The sequence below is a fragment of the Oncorhynchus gorbuscha genome, unplaced genomic scaffold, assembly GCF_021184085.1.
Source record: "Oncorhynchus gorbuscha isolate QuinsamMale2020 ecotype Even-year unplaced genomic scaffold, OgorEven_v1.0 Un_scaffold_360, whole genome shotgun sequence".
NCBI classification, from domain to species: Eukaryota; Metazoa; Chordata; class Actinopteri; order Salmoniformes; family Salmonidae; genus Oncorhynchus; species Oncorhynchus gorbuscha.
Window position 1 is genome coordinate 179555 of NW_025745215.1, and position 15125 is coordinate 194679.

Consider the following 15125-nt stretch of genomic DNA (forward strand, 5'->3'; position numbering starts at 1 on the left):
TCTTCTATCCCCTCCCCTCCCCTTTTCTATCCCCTCCCTCCCCTTTTCTATCCCCTCCCCTCTTCTATCCCCTCCCTCTTCTATCCTCTCTCCTCCCCTCTCCTCTCCTCTTCTATCCTCTCTCCTCTCCTCTTCTATCCCCTCCCCTTTCTATCCCCTCCCCTTTTCTATCCCCTCCCTCTTCTATCCCCTCCCCTCTTCTATCCCTCTCCTCCCCTTTCCTCTCCTCTTCTATCCTCTCTCCTCTTCTATCCTCTCCCCTCCCCTCTCCTCTTCTATCCTCTCCCCTCTCCTCTCCATCCTCTCTCCTCCCCTCTCCTCTTCTATCCTCTCTCCTCCCTCTCCCCTCCCCTCTCCTCTTCTATCCTCTCCCCTCTCCTCTTCTATCCTCTCCCCTCCCCTCTCCTCTTCTATCCTCTCCCCTTCTATCCTCTCCTCTCCGCCTCCTCTATCCTCTGAGACATGATGACCAGCCCTGTGGGTTAGAGTTAGGAACTGAGACATGATGACCAGCCCTGTGGGTTAGAGTTAGGAACTGAGACATGATGACCAGCCCTGTGGGTTAGAGTTAGGAACTGAGACACGATGACCAGCCCTGTGGGTTAGAGTTAGGAACTGAGACCAGACTGAGACATGATGACCAGCTCTGTGGGTTAGAGTTAGGAACTGAGACATGATGACCAGCCCTGTGGGTTAGAGTTAGGAACTGAGACATGATGACCAGCCCTGTGGGTTAGAGTTAGGAACTGAGACCAGACTGAGACATGATGACCAGCCCTGTGGGTTAGAGTTAGGAACTGAGACATGATGACCAGCCCTGTGGGTTAGAGTTAGGAACTGAGACATGATGACCAGCCCTGTGGGTTAGAGTTAGGAACTGAGACATGATGACCAGCCCTGTGGGTTAGAGTTAGGAACTGAGACATGATGACCAGCCCTGTGGGTTAGAGTAGGAACTGAGACCAGACTGAGACATGATGACCAGCCCTGTGGGTTAGAGTTAGGAACTGAGACATGATGACCAGCCCTGTGGGTTAGAGTTAGGAACTGAGACATGATGACCAGCCCTGTGGGTTAGAGTTAGGAACTGAGACATGATGACCAGCCTTGTGGGTTAGAGTTAGGAACTGAGACATGATGACCAGCCCTGTGGGTTAGAGTTAGGAACTGAGACATGATGACCAGCCTTGTGGGTTAGAGTTAGGAACTGAGACATGATGACCAGCCTTGTGGGTTAGAGTTAGGAACTGAGACCAGACTGAGACATGATGACCAGCTCTGTGGGTTAGAGTTAGGAACTGAGACATGATGACCAGCCCTGTGGGTTAGAGTTAGGAACTGAGACATGATGACCAGCCCTGTGGGTTAGAGTTAGGAACTGAGACATGATGACCAGCCCTGTGGGTTAGAGTTAGGAACTGAGACCAGACTGAGACATGATGACCAGCCCTGTGGGTTAGAGTTAGGAACTGAGACATGATGACCAGCCCTGTGGGTTAGAGTTAGGAACTGAGACATGATGACCAGCCCTGTGGGTTAGAGTTAGGAACTGAGACATGATGACCAGCCCTGTGGGTTAGAGTTAGGAACTGAGACATGATGACCAGCCCTGTGGGTTAGAGTTAGAACTGAGACATGATGACCAGCCCTGTGGGTTAGAGTTAGGAACTGAGACATGATGACCAGCCCTGTGGGTTAGAGTTAGGAACTGAGACATGATGACCAGCCCTGTGGGTTAGAGTTAGGAACTGAGACATGATGACCAGCCCTGTGGGTTAGAGTTAGGAACTGAGACATGATGACCAGCCCTGTGGGTTAGAGTTAGGAACTGAGAACTGAGACATGATGACCAGCCCTGTGGGTTAGAGTTAGGAACTGAGACATGATGACCAGCCCTGTGGGTTAGAGTTAGGAACTGAGACATGATGACCAGCCCTGTGGGTTAGAGTTAGGAACTGAGACATGATGACCAGCCCTGTGGGTTAGAGTTAGGAACTGAGACATGATGACCAGCCCTGTGGGTTAGAGTTAGGAACTGAGACATGATGACCAGCCCTGTGGGTTAGAGTTAGGAACTGAGACATGAGACCAGCCCTGTGGGTTAGAGTTAGAACTGAGACATGATGACCAGCCCTGTGGGTTAGAGTTAGGAACTGAGACATGATGACCAGCCCTGTGGGTTAGAGTTAGGAACTGAGACATGATGACCAGCCCTGTGGGTTAGAGTTAGAACTGAGACATGATGACCAGCCCTGTGGGTTAGAGTTAGGAACTGAGACATGATGACCAGCCCTGTGGGTTAGAGTTAGGAACTGAGACATGATGACCAGCCCTGTGGGTTAGAGTTAGGAACTGAGACATGATGACCAGCCCTGTGGGTTAGAGTTAGGAACTGAGACATGATGACCAGCCCTGTGGGTTAGAGTTAGGAACTGAGACATGATGACCAGCCCTGTGGGTTAGAGTTAGGAACTGAGACATGATGACCAGCCCTGTGGGTTAGAGTTAGGAACTGAGACATGATGACCAGCCCTGTGGGTTAGAGTTAGGAACTGAGACATGATGACCAGCCCTGTGGGTTAGAGTTAGGAACTGAGACATGATGACCAGCCCTGGGTTAGAGTTAGGAACTGAGACATGATGACCAGCCCTGTGGGTTAGAGTTAGGAACTGAGACATGATGACCAGCCCTGTGGGTTAGAGTTAGACCAGACTGAGACATGATGACCAGCCCTGTGGGTTAGAGTTAGGAACTGAGACATGATGACCAGCTCTGTGGGTTAGAGTTAGGAAACTGAGACCAGACTGAGACATTTTTTTTGGTCTTTCCAGGGAGACTGTGACATCTCTCTGATCTGATTGGTTGTGCGTTTCCAGGGCGACTGTGAGGACCATGCCACCCTGCTGTGCAGTCTGCTGCTGGGGTTCGGCCTGGATGCCTACGTGTGTGTTGGCACTAAGCCCAAGAGCCTGGCACACACCTGGGTGATGACCAGGGGCACTGACAGCACCATCACCTTCTGGGAGAGCCTGACCGCACACAGGTGAGACTGAAGCCCGGTTCAGATACAACGGCCCCACCTGAGACGAGACACAACCAGACTGTTTCACCATGTTGTAGCTGACCTGAGACGAGACACAACCAGACTGTTTCACCATGTTGTAGCTGACCTGAGACGAGACACAACCAGACTGTTTCACCATGTTGTAGCTGACCTGAGACGAGACACAACCAGACTGTTTCACCATGTTGTAGCTGACCTGAGACGAGACACAACCAGACTGTTTCACCATGTTGTAGCTGACCTGAGACGAGACACAACCAGACTGTTTCACCATGTTGTAGCTGACCTGAGACGAGACACAACCAGACTGTTTCACCATGTTGTAGCTGACCTGAGACGAGACACAACCAGACTGTTTCACCATGTTGTAGCTGACCTGAGACGAGACACAACCAGACTGTTTCACCATGTTGTAGCTGACCTGAGACGAGACACAACCAGACTGTTTCACCATGTTGTAGCTGACCTGAGACGAGACACAACCAGACTAGAGACGTCACTACAGACCCTGGATCAGCGGTCTGAGCCACTGTATCTCAGTACTCGAGGCGTCACTACAGACCCTGGATCAGTGGTCTGAGCCACTGTATCTCAGTACTCGAGGCGTCACTACAGACCTGGGTTTGGTCACAGGCTGTGTCACAACCGGCCTTGACCGGGAGTCCCATAAAACGGTGCACAATTAGCTCATCGCTCTCTAGCGACTCCATGTGGCGGGCCGGGCGCCTGCAGGCTGACCTCGATGGTCAGTTGAACAGTGTTTCCTCCGACACGGTGGTGCGGCTGGCTTCCGGGTTTAGCGGGCGGGTGTTAAGAAGTGCGGTTTGTCGGGTCATGTTTCAGAGGACACACGGCTGGACCTTCGTCTCCAGAGCCCGTAGGGGAGTCGATGACAAGATGGGAATTGGGGAGAAAAAAAATAAATACCAGACACAGTTCAGACCGTTTCCATGGTAATGCTGCCTCCTTACAATGACATGATTTCTTTGAAACAGAGTTGCCACTTGTTGTAGCAGCTAGGTGTTGTAGCAGCAAGGCAACAAGGTGTTGTAGCAGCTAGGTGTTGCAGCAGCAAGGCAACAAGGTGTTGTAGCAGCTAGGTGTTGCAGCAGCAAGGCAACAAGGTGTTGTAGCCGCTAGGTGTTGTAGCAGCGAGGTGTTGCAGCAGCAAGGCAACAAGGTGTTGTAGCCGCTAGGTGTTGCAGCAGCTAGGTGTTGCAGCAGCAAGGCAACAAGGTGTTGTAGCCGCTAGGTGTTGTAGCAGCTAGGTGTTGCAGCAGCTAGGTGTTGCAGCAGCAAGGCAACAAGGTGTTGTAGCCGCTAGGTGTTGCAGCAGCAAGGCAACAAGGTGTTGTAGCCTCTAGGTGTTGCAGCCTCTAGGTGTTGTAGCCGCTAGGTGTTGTAGCCGCTAGGTGTTGTAGCCGCTAGGTGTTGTAGCAGCTAGGTGTTGTAGCAGCTAGGTGTTGCAGCCTCTAGGTGTTGTAGCAGCTAGGTGTTGTAGCCTCTAGGTGTTGCAGCCGCGAGGTGTTGTAGCCTCTAGGTGTTGTAGCCTCTAGGTGTTGTAGCAGCTAGGTGTTGTAGCAGCTAGGTGTTGTAGCCGCTAGGTGTTGTAGCAGCTAGGTGTTGTAGCCGCTAGGTGTTGTAGCCGCTAGGTGTTGTAGCAGCTAGGTGTTGTAGCAGCTAGGTGTTGCAGCAGCTAGGTGTTGTAGCAGCAAGGCAACAAGGTGTTGTAGCAGCTAGGTGTTGCAGCAGCAAGGCAACAAGGTGTTGTAGCCGCTAGGTGTTGTAGCAGCAAGGCAACAAGGTGTTGTAGCCGCTAGGTGTTGTAGCAGTGAGGTGTTGCAGCAGCAGGTGTTGCAGTAGCTAGGTGTTGCAGCAGCTAGGTGTTGCAGTAGCTAGGTGTTGTAGCCGCTTGGTGTTGCAGCTAGGTGTTGCAGCCGCGAGGTGTTGTAGCAGCTAGGTGTTGTAGCAGCTAGGTGTTGTAGCAGGTAGCTGTTGTAACCGCTAGGTGTTGTAGCCACTAGGTGTTGTAGCCTCTAGGTGTTGTAGCAGTGAGGTGTTGCAGCCGCTAGGTGTTGTAGCCGCTAGGTGTTGCAGCCGTAGGTGTTGTAGCAGCTAGGTGTTGCAGCCTCTAGGTGTTGTAGCCGCTAGGTGTTGTAGCCGCTAGGTGTTGTAGCCGCTAGGTGTTGTAGCCTCTAGGTGTTGTAGCCTCTAGGTGTTGTAGCCTCTAGGTGTTGTAGCCTCTAGGTGTTGTAGCAGCTAGGTGTTGTAGCCGCTAGGTGTTGTAGCAGCTAGGTGTTGTAGCCGCTAGGTGTTGTAGCCGCTAGGAGTTGTAGCAGCTAGGTGTTGTAGCAGCTAGGTGTTGCAGCAGCTAGGTGTTGTAGCAGCAAGGCAACAAGGTGTTGTAGCAGCTAGGTGTTGCAGCAGCAAGGCAACAAGGTGTTGTAGCCGCTAGGTGTTGTAGCAGCAAGGCAACAAGGTGTTGTAGCCGCTAGGTGTTGTAGCAGTGAGTAGTGTTGCAGTAGCAGTAGCTAGGTGTTGTAGCCGCTTGGTGTTGCAGCTAGGTGTTGCAGCCGCGAGGTGTTGTAGCAGCTAGGTGTTGTAGCAGCTAGCTGTTGTAGCAGGTAGGTGTTGTAGCCTCTAGGTGTTGTAGCCACTAGGTGTTGTAGCCTCTAGGTGTTGTAGCAGCTAGGTGTTGTAGCAGCTAGGTGTTGTAGCCTCTAGGTGTTGCAGCCGCGAGGTGTTGTAGCCTCTAGGTGTTGTAGCCTCTAGGTGTTGTAGCAGCTAGGTGTTGTAGCAGCTAGGTGTTGTAGCCGCTAGGTGTTGTAGCAGCTAGGTGTTGTAGCCGCTAGGTGCCTAAGTGTTGTAGCCGCTAGGTGTTGTAGCAGCTAGGTGTTGTAGCTAGGTGTTGTAGCTAGGTGTTGTAGCAGCTAGGTGTTGCAGCAGGTGTTGTAGCTAGGTGTTGTAGCCTCTAGGTGTTGTAGCCTCTAGGTGTTGTAGCAGCTAGGTGTTGTAGCCGCTAGGTGTTGTAGCAAACAAGTTTCATGAAATACATTCACCAGGAAAGTTACACAGTTTGAGACTCGTCAGAGAAATATCAACAAGCTAGGCTAGCTATTACTGCAGCAAAACAGCTAGCTATTACTGCAGCAAAACAACTAGCTGTCTGCTATTTAGCTAGCTATTACTAACTAGTTAGCTGCTTGTCTGAACACAGAAAGTCAGCGCACTGTTCTCTGATTTGTCTAAAGCGAGTCGCAAGGTTTTTGCTAAGTTTTGACATGTTGAATTTTGGAAGCTCCAGCTAGCCAACGTGAGATGTTCCTAAAACTGTTTCAGATCAAACAAACTGTGTTCTTCAACTGCATAAAACACATCAGAGGTGTTTTAAATGTGAACTGGGCTTAACAACACCTGCAACAATGAAGTCCTCTGTCTCTCTGGCGGAGTTTCTGATAGACATTTAAATTACATTTAAGTCATTTAGCAGACGCTCTTATCCAGAGCTGACTTACAAAGTGCATTCACTGTTATGACATCCAGTGGAACAGCCACTTTACAATAGTGCATCTAATTATTTTAAGGGGGGTGAGAAGGATTACTTTATCCTATCCTAGGTATTCCTTAAAGAGGTGGGGTTTCAGGTGTCTACAGGACCAGGTGGTGATTGACTCCGCTGTCCTGGCTGTCGTGAGGCAGTTTGTTCCACCATTGGGGGCCAGAGCAGCGAACAGTTTTGACTGGGCTGAGATCAAACAAACTGTGCGGGAACTGTACTTCCTCAGTGGTAGGGAAGCGAGCAGGCCAGAGGTGGATGAACGCAGTGCCCTTGTTTGGGTGTAGGGCCTGATCAGAGCCTGGAGGTACTGAGGTGCCGTTCCCTCACAGCTCCGTGAGGCAAGCACCATGGTCTTGTAGCGGATGCGAGCTTCAACTGGAAGCCAGTGGAGAGAGCGGAGGAGCGGGGTGACGTGAGAGAACTTGGGAAGGTTGAACACACAGACGGGCTGCGGCGTTCTGGATGAGTTCAGGGGTTTAATGGCACAGGCAGGGAGCCCAGCCAACAGCGCCCTGCAGTAATCCAGACGGGAGATGACAAGTGCCTGGATTAGGACCTGCGCCGCTTCCTGTGAGAGCCCACACTCTGCGGATGTTGTAGAGCATGAACCTACAGGAACGGGCCACCGCCTTGATGTTAGTTGAGAACGACAGGGTGTTGTCCAGGATCACGCCAAGGTTCTTAGCGCTCTGGGAGGAGGACACAATGGAGTTGTCAACCGTGACAGCGAGATCATGGAACGGGCAGTCCTTCCCGGGAGGAAGAGCAGCAACCGTCTTAGGGTTCAGCTTGAGGTGGTGATCCGTAACATCCACACTGATATGTCTGCCAGACATGCAGAGATGCGATTCGCCACCTGGTCATCAGAAGGGGGAAAGGAGAAGATTAATTGTGTGTCGTCTGCATAGCAATGATAGGAGAGACCATGTGAGGTTATGACAGAGCCAAGTGACTTGGTGTATAGCGAGAATAGGAGAGGGCCTAGAACAGAGCCCTGGGGGACACCAGTGGTGAGAGGCGTGGTGAGGAGACAGATTTCGCCACGCCACCTGGTAGGAGCGACCTGTCAGGTAGGACGCAACCAGAGCGAGCGAACGGAGATGCCCAACTCGGAGAGGGTGGAGAGGAGGATCTGATGGTTCACAGTATCAAGGCAGCCGATAGGTCTAGAAGGATGAGAGCAGAGGAGAGAGAGTTAGCTTTAGCGGTGCGGAGAGCTCCGTGATACAGAGAAGAGCAGTCTCAGTTGAATGACTAGTCTTGAAACCTGACTGATTTGGATCAAGAAGGTCATTCTGAGAGAGATAGCGGGAGAGCTGACCAAGGACGGCACGTTCAAGAGTTTTGGAGAGAAAAGAAAGAAGGGATACTGGTCTGTAGTTGTTGACATCGGAGGGATCGAGTGTAGGTTTTTTCAGAAGGGGTGCAACTCTCGCTCTCTTGAAGACGGAAGGACGTAGCCAGCGGTCAGGGATAAGTTGATGAGCGAGGTGAGGTAAGGGAGAAGGTCTCCGGAAATGGTCTGGAGAAGGGAGGAGGGGATAGGGTCGAGCGGGCAGGTTGTTGGGCATCTGGCCGGCCGTCACAAGACGCGAGATTTCATCTGGAGAGAGAGGGAGAAAGAGGTCAGAGCACAGGGTAGGGCAGTGTGAGCAGAACCAGCGGTGTCGTTTGACTTAGCAAACGAGGATCGGATGTCGTCGACCTTCTTTTCAAAATGGTTGCGAAGTCATCTGCAGAGAGGGAGGAGGGGGGAGGGGGAGGATTCAGGAGGGAGGAGAAGGTGGCAAAGAGCTTCCTAGGGTTAGAGGCAGATGCTTGGAATTTAGAGTGGTAGAAAGTGGCTTTAGCAGCAGAGACAGAGGAGGAAAATGTAGAGAGGAGGGAGTGAAAGGATGCCAGGTCCGCAGGGAGGAGGTTTTCCTCCATTTCCGCTCGGCTGTCCGGAGCCCTGTTCTGTGAGCTCGCAATGAGTCGTCAAGCCACGGAGAGGGAGGGGAGGACCGGGAGTCCTGGAAGATAGGGGACATAGATGAGTCAAGGATGCGAGGGGAGGAAGAGAATCAGGAGATAGGTTGGAGAAGGTTTGAGCAGAGGGAAGAGAGGATGATAGCGGGGAGAGAGAGGAATGATACCATACAGGGGCTTGAAGTGTTGGATGAGGCGAGAGGGAAAAGGATGTGGTCGGAGACTGGAGGGACAGGTTAGTGGAAGAACAATTCAGTAAAGATGAGGTCGAGCTAGTCTTGTGAGTAGGGGGGAAGGTGAGATGAGGTCAAAAGAGAGAGATGGGAAAGAAGGAGGCAGAGAGGAATGAGTCCGTGGGGACTTGGTGTATAGCCCAGAATGAGAGGGAGCCGTCCCAGGAAAGGAGCTTATGCATCAGCCACCGAGGGGACCTGGAGGGCGATAAATGATAAGGATGTTAAGCTTGAAAGGCTGGTAACTGTGACAGCATGAAATTCAAAGGACCATAGACAGATGGGTAAGGGGGAGAAAGAGAGAATGACCACTGAGATGAGGGATGCCACCACCCCACTGACCAGAAGCTCTCTGTGTGTCTAGAGAACACGTGGGCGGACATGAAGAGAGAGCAGTAGGAGTAGCAGTGTTATCTGTGGTGATCCATGTTTCTGTCAGTGCTAAGAAGTCAAGGGACTGTTGATAGGTCAACGGAGTCCCCTAGCACCAGGGTGCAGCATGGTTATGAATAGAGCTGCGATGATCTCTAGTCTGAGCATCAGTAGCATGTTGTTCTACAAAATATATTTCATACCTATTCAATCATTTTATTTCAGGTACCTCCACAGGCCATTGAACATGGCCCCTCTGTGGTCTAGTCAGTTGTGTCCCTCCTATCCCTACAGGACCATGGCTGTGTGTTCAACCACAGGTCCTTCCTGGCCAACTGCCAGCCATGGTCTCTGTGGAACTCTGCTGTGTCTCTATAGACTTAACACCAGTCCCAGTGGAAGGCTGTTGTGTCTCTGAGGAGCTACAGGATATTAACATGGTCTGCTCCCCGGGCAGCACCATGTCTCTCCCCCTCTACCTCCTCTCTGTGGCCCCTCCCTGGAGCCCAGCGCTGCCTCCAACCAGCTGGAACTGGAGCTGAGGTCACCTGGTGGTGGAACACAGGTGAGAGTGGAACAACGGCGTACAGGTTGGCTCAGTTTAACCTGTAACACCTGTCTGTGAGCCCATCCTGTTCAGAGCCCATAGTACAGAGCCCATTAACCTGTCTCAGAGCCTACACCTGTTGAGCCCACACCTGTCAGATTAACACCTGTCAGAGCCCACACCTGTCAGAGCCCACACCTGTCAGAGCCCATTAACCTGTCAGAGCCCACACCTGTCAGTCTCACACCTGTCAGATATTAACACACCTGTCAGAGCCTAGTCACCTGTCAGAGCTCCACACCTGGTCTCTGTGTGTCTAGTCATGTTGTGCCCAGGATATTAACATGGTCTCTGTGTGTCTAGTCATGTTGTGTCTCTACAGTACAGGATATTAACATGGTCTCTGTGTGTCTAGTCATGTTGTGTCTCTATAGTACAGGATATTAACATGGTCTCTGTGTGTCTAGTCATGTTGTGTCTCTATAGTACAGGATATTAACATGGTCTCTGTGTGTCTAGTCATGTTGTGTCTCTACAGTACAGGATATTAACATGGTCTCTGTGTGTCTAGTCATGTTGTGTCTCTATAGTACAGGATATTAACATGGTCTCTGTGTGTCTAGTCATGTTGTGTCTCTACAGTACAGGATATTAACATGGTCTCTGTGTGTCTAGTCATGTTGTGTCTCTACAGTACAGGATATTAACATGGTCTCTGTGTGTCTAGTCATGTTGTGTCTCTATAGTACAGGATATTAACATGGTCTCTGTGTGTGTCTAGTCATGTTGTGTCTCTATAGTACAGGATATTAACATGGTCTCTAGTGTGTCTAGTCATGTTGTGTCTCTATAGTACAGGATATTAACATGGTCTCTGTGTGTCTAGTCATGTTGTGTCTCTATAGTACAGGATATTAACATGGTCTCTGTGTGTCTAGTCATGTAGTCATGTTGTGTCTCTATAGTACAGGATATTAACATGGTCTCTGTGTGTCTAGTCATGTTGTGTCTCTATAGTAACATGATCTCTGGATATTAACATGGTCTCTGTGTGTCTAGTCATGTTGTGTCTCTATAGTACAGGATATTAACATGGTCTCTGTGTGTCTGTATATAGTACAGGATATTCATGGGTCTGTATTATAGTAGATCTCTGTGTCTGTCATGTTGTGTCTTATAGTACAGGATATTAACACTCATGTCTAGTCTGTATTATAGTAGATATCTCTAGCTAGTCTGTCTTATAGTAGATGGTCTCTGGTTATAGTAGATGTTGTGTCTGTATTATAGGGATATTAACATGGTCTCTGTGTGTCTAGTCATTTGTCCTCTATAGTACAGGATATAAACTCTGTGAACCTGTATTATAGTAGATCTGTGTCTAGTCATGTATATGTCTTATAGTAGATCTCTGTATTATAGTAGATCTCTGTATTATAGTAGATCTCTGTATTATAGTAGATCTCTGTGTCTGTATTATAGTAGATCTCTGTATTATAGTAGATCTCTGTATTATAGTAGATCTCTGTGTCTGTATTATAGTAGATCTCTGTATTATAGTAGATCTCTGTGTCTGTATTATAGTAGAGTCTCTGTGGTCTGTATTATAGTAGATCTCTGTGTCTGTATTATAGTAGATCTCTGTCTGTATTATAGTAGATCATGTTGTGTCGTGTCTGTATTATAGTAGATGGTCTGTATTATAGTCTGTATTATAGTAGATCTCTGTGTCTGTATTATAGTAGATCTCTGTGCCTTATAGTAGATCTCTGTATTATAGTAGATCTCTGTATTATAGTAGATCTCTGTATTATAGTAGATCTCTGTATTATAGTAGATCTCTGTGTCTGTATTATAGTAGATCTCTGTATTATAGTAGATCTCTGTATTATAGTAGATCTCTGTGTCTGTATTATAGTAGATCTCTGTATTATAGTAGATCTCTGGGTCTGTATTATAGTAGATCTCTGTATTATAGTAGTTATAGTAGATCTCTGTGTCTGTATTATAGTAGATCTCTGTATTATAGTAGATCTGTATTATAGTAGATCTCTGTGTCTGTATTATAGTAGATCTCTGTATTATAGTAGATCTCTGTGTCTGTTTATAGTAGATCTCTGTGTCTGTTTATAGTAGATCTCTGTAGTCTGTATTATAGTAGATCTCTGGGTCTGTGTTGTATATAGATCTCTAGTGTCTGTATTATAGTAGATCTCTGTATTATAGTAGTCTGTATTATAGTAGATCTCTGTGATCTCTGTATTATAGTAGATCTCTGTGTCTGTATTATAGTAGATCTCTGTGTCTGTATTATAGTAGATCTGTCTGTATTATAGTAGATCTCTGTGTCTGTATTATAGTAGATCTCTGTGTCTGTATTATAGTAGATCTCTGTGTCTGTATTATAGTAGATCTCTGTATTATAGTAGATCTCTGTGTCTGTATTATAGTAGATCTGTGTCTGTACCTTTATAGTAGATCTCTGTGTCTGTATTATAGTAGATCTCTGTGTCTGTATTATAGTAGATCTCTGTGTCTGTATTATAGTAGATCTCTGTGTTATAGTAGATCTGTGTCTGTATTATAGTCTCTGTGTCTGTGTTCTAGTAGATCTCTGTGTCTGTATTATAGTAGATCTGTGTCTGTGTTATAGTAGATGTCTGTATTATAGTAGATCTCTGTGTCTGTATTATAGTAGATCTCTGTGTCTGTATTATAGTAGATCTCTAGACATGCAGAGATCTGTATTATAGTAGATCTCTGTGTCTGTCCAGGGAGAGGGCCTAGAACAGAGCCCTGGGGACACCAGTGGCGAGACCTCTGTTATAATAGATCTCTGTGTCTGTGTTATAGTAGATCTAGGGTCTGTATTATAGTAGATCTCTGTATTATAGTAGATCTCTGGTCTGTATTATAGTAGATTCTGTGTTATAGTAGATCTCTGTATCTGAAACCTGACTAGGTCTAGTAGAGAGTATTATAGTAGATCTCTGTATTCTCTGTGTCTGTATTATAGTAGATCGGTCAGGGATATGATATAGTAGATCCAGAAATGGTCTGTATTATAGTAGGATCTCTGTCTGTATTATAGTAGATCTCTGTGTTATAGTAGATCTCGACCTCCTCTAGGTCTCTATTATTATAGTAGATCTCTGTATTATAGTAGATCTCTGTATTATAGTAGTCTGTATTATAGTAGATCTCTGTATTATAGTAGTCTTTATTATAGTAGATGTCTGTATTATAGTAGATCTCTGTATTATAGTAGATCTCTGTGTCTCCTCCAGGACCTTGGCCTGGCCACAGTGTGGGATGACCACCTGTCCACGCCCTGTCCTCCGCCCTGGCGGCGTACGAGCTGGAGCGCTGCACGGGGACTTCCTGTGGTAACGAGGAGTTTCAGGATGCTGTGCGGAGGGCGGTGCCGGACGGACACACCTTCAAAGGTTTCCCTATCCACTTCCTGCACCACAACGCACGGCGAGCCTTCGCTACCTGCCTCAGGTAACTATAGCAACGCACGGCAACACGCGATCCTTCGCTACCTGCCTCAGGTAACTATAGCAACGCACGGCAAGACACGTCGAGCCTTCGCTACCTGCCTCAGGTAACTATAGCAACGTACCGCAAAACACGCGATCCTTCGCTACCTGCCTCAGGTAACTATAGCAACGCACGGCAACATAACTGAGCCTTTCTACTTGCCTCCGGTAACTATAGCAACGCACTGCAACACACGTCGAGCCTTCATTACTTGCCTCCGGTAACTATAGCATCGCACCGCAACACACGTTGAGCCTTCGCTACTTGCCTCTGGTAACTATAGCAACGCACCGCAACACACACGTCGAGCCTTCGCTACCTGCCTCAGGTAACTATAGCAACGCACGGCAACACACGTGAGCCTTCGCTACTTGCCACCGGTAACTATAGCAACACACGTTGAGCCTTCGCTACTTGCCTCCGGTAATTATAGCAACGCACTGCAACACACGCGATCCTTCGCTACCTGCCTCAGGTAACTATAGCAACGCACCGCTACACACGTCGAGCCTTCTCTACCTGCCTCAGGTAACTATAGCAACGCACCGCTAACACACGTCGAGCCTTCGCTACTTGCCTCAGGTAACTATAGCAACACTGAATATTTCCAGCTTTTAGACACCTCACAATTGTATAAGTTGATCAGGTAAATGAAGGACAGGAGAAGTGTGTGTTGTCATGGATACTGAAGTGATGTGTGACTGTTGTTGTTTGGGCAGGTCTCCGTTCTGTGACGAGATAGTGTGTTGCCGTGGGGACCACGTGAGGCTGGCGGTGCGTGTCCGGGTGTTTGCGTACCCCGAGTCTGCCTGTGCCGTCTGGGTGATGTTCGCCTGCAAGTATCGTTCTGTACTCTGACCCCTGACCTCACGCCCTCACCGTTGGAGGAACATCAAGTTAACAGTGGGGTTAACTGGTCTAGTGGGTTAACTGGTCTAGGAACAGTGGGCTAACTGGTCTAGGAACAGTGGGTTAACTGGTCTAGGAACAGTGGGTCAACTGGTCTAGGAACAGTGGGTCAACTGGTCTAGGAACAGTGGGTCAACTGGTCTAGGAACAGTGGGTCAACTGGTCTAGGAACAGTGGGTCAACTGGTCTAGGAACAGTGGGTCAACTGGTCTAGGAACAGTGGGTCAACTGGTCTAGGAACAGTGGGTCAACTGGTCTAGGAACAGTGGGTTAACTGGTCTAGGAACAGTGGGTTAACTGGAACAGGAACAGTGGGTTAACTGGTCTAGGAACAGTGGGTTAACTGGTCTAGGAACAGTGGGTTAACTGGTCTAGGAACAGTGGGTTGACTGGTCTAGGAACAGTGGGTTAACTGGTCTAGGAACAGTGGGTTAACTGGTCTAGGAACAGTGGGTTAACTGGTCTAGGAACAGTGGGTCAACTGGTCTAGGAACAGTGGGTCAACTGGTCTAGGAACAGTGGGTCAACTGGTCTAGGAACAGTGGGTCAACTGGTCTAGGAACAGTGGGTCAACTGGTCTAGGAACAGTGGGTTAAGGTTAACTGCCTGTTCAGGGGCAGAACCACAGATTTGACAGACTTACTGTAGGTACCGATACCAGATGTATTGCGATTCGATACTGTGATCTTATTGCTATTCCCAAACATGTAATGTCCTGATATGTAACTATTGATTTCCTCCTGTCACTACAATGTGTTGTCTTTCTACTGTCTTATTACAGACTTTGTTTACTCTATGAGAATGTATTTATAGCTACATATATCTTTTTCTAAATAAATTATTTACTTTTTAAAAAATTGAGTGAGTTTGAATTGTAATTTAACTAAATGTGATTGATCAGAACTTGTTTGTGTTATCTAGTCAAACAG

The 15125-nt window shown here is 48.3% G+C and overlaps 1 pseudogene; it reads left to right on the forward strand.

The window, feature by feature from the left end:
- LOC124017970 overlaps nt 1-14276 on the forward strand; it is a 33251-nt pseudogene extending 18975 nt beyond the window's left edge.
- Nucleotides 14277-15125: the final 849 nt, after the last annotated feature.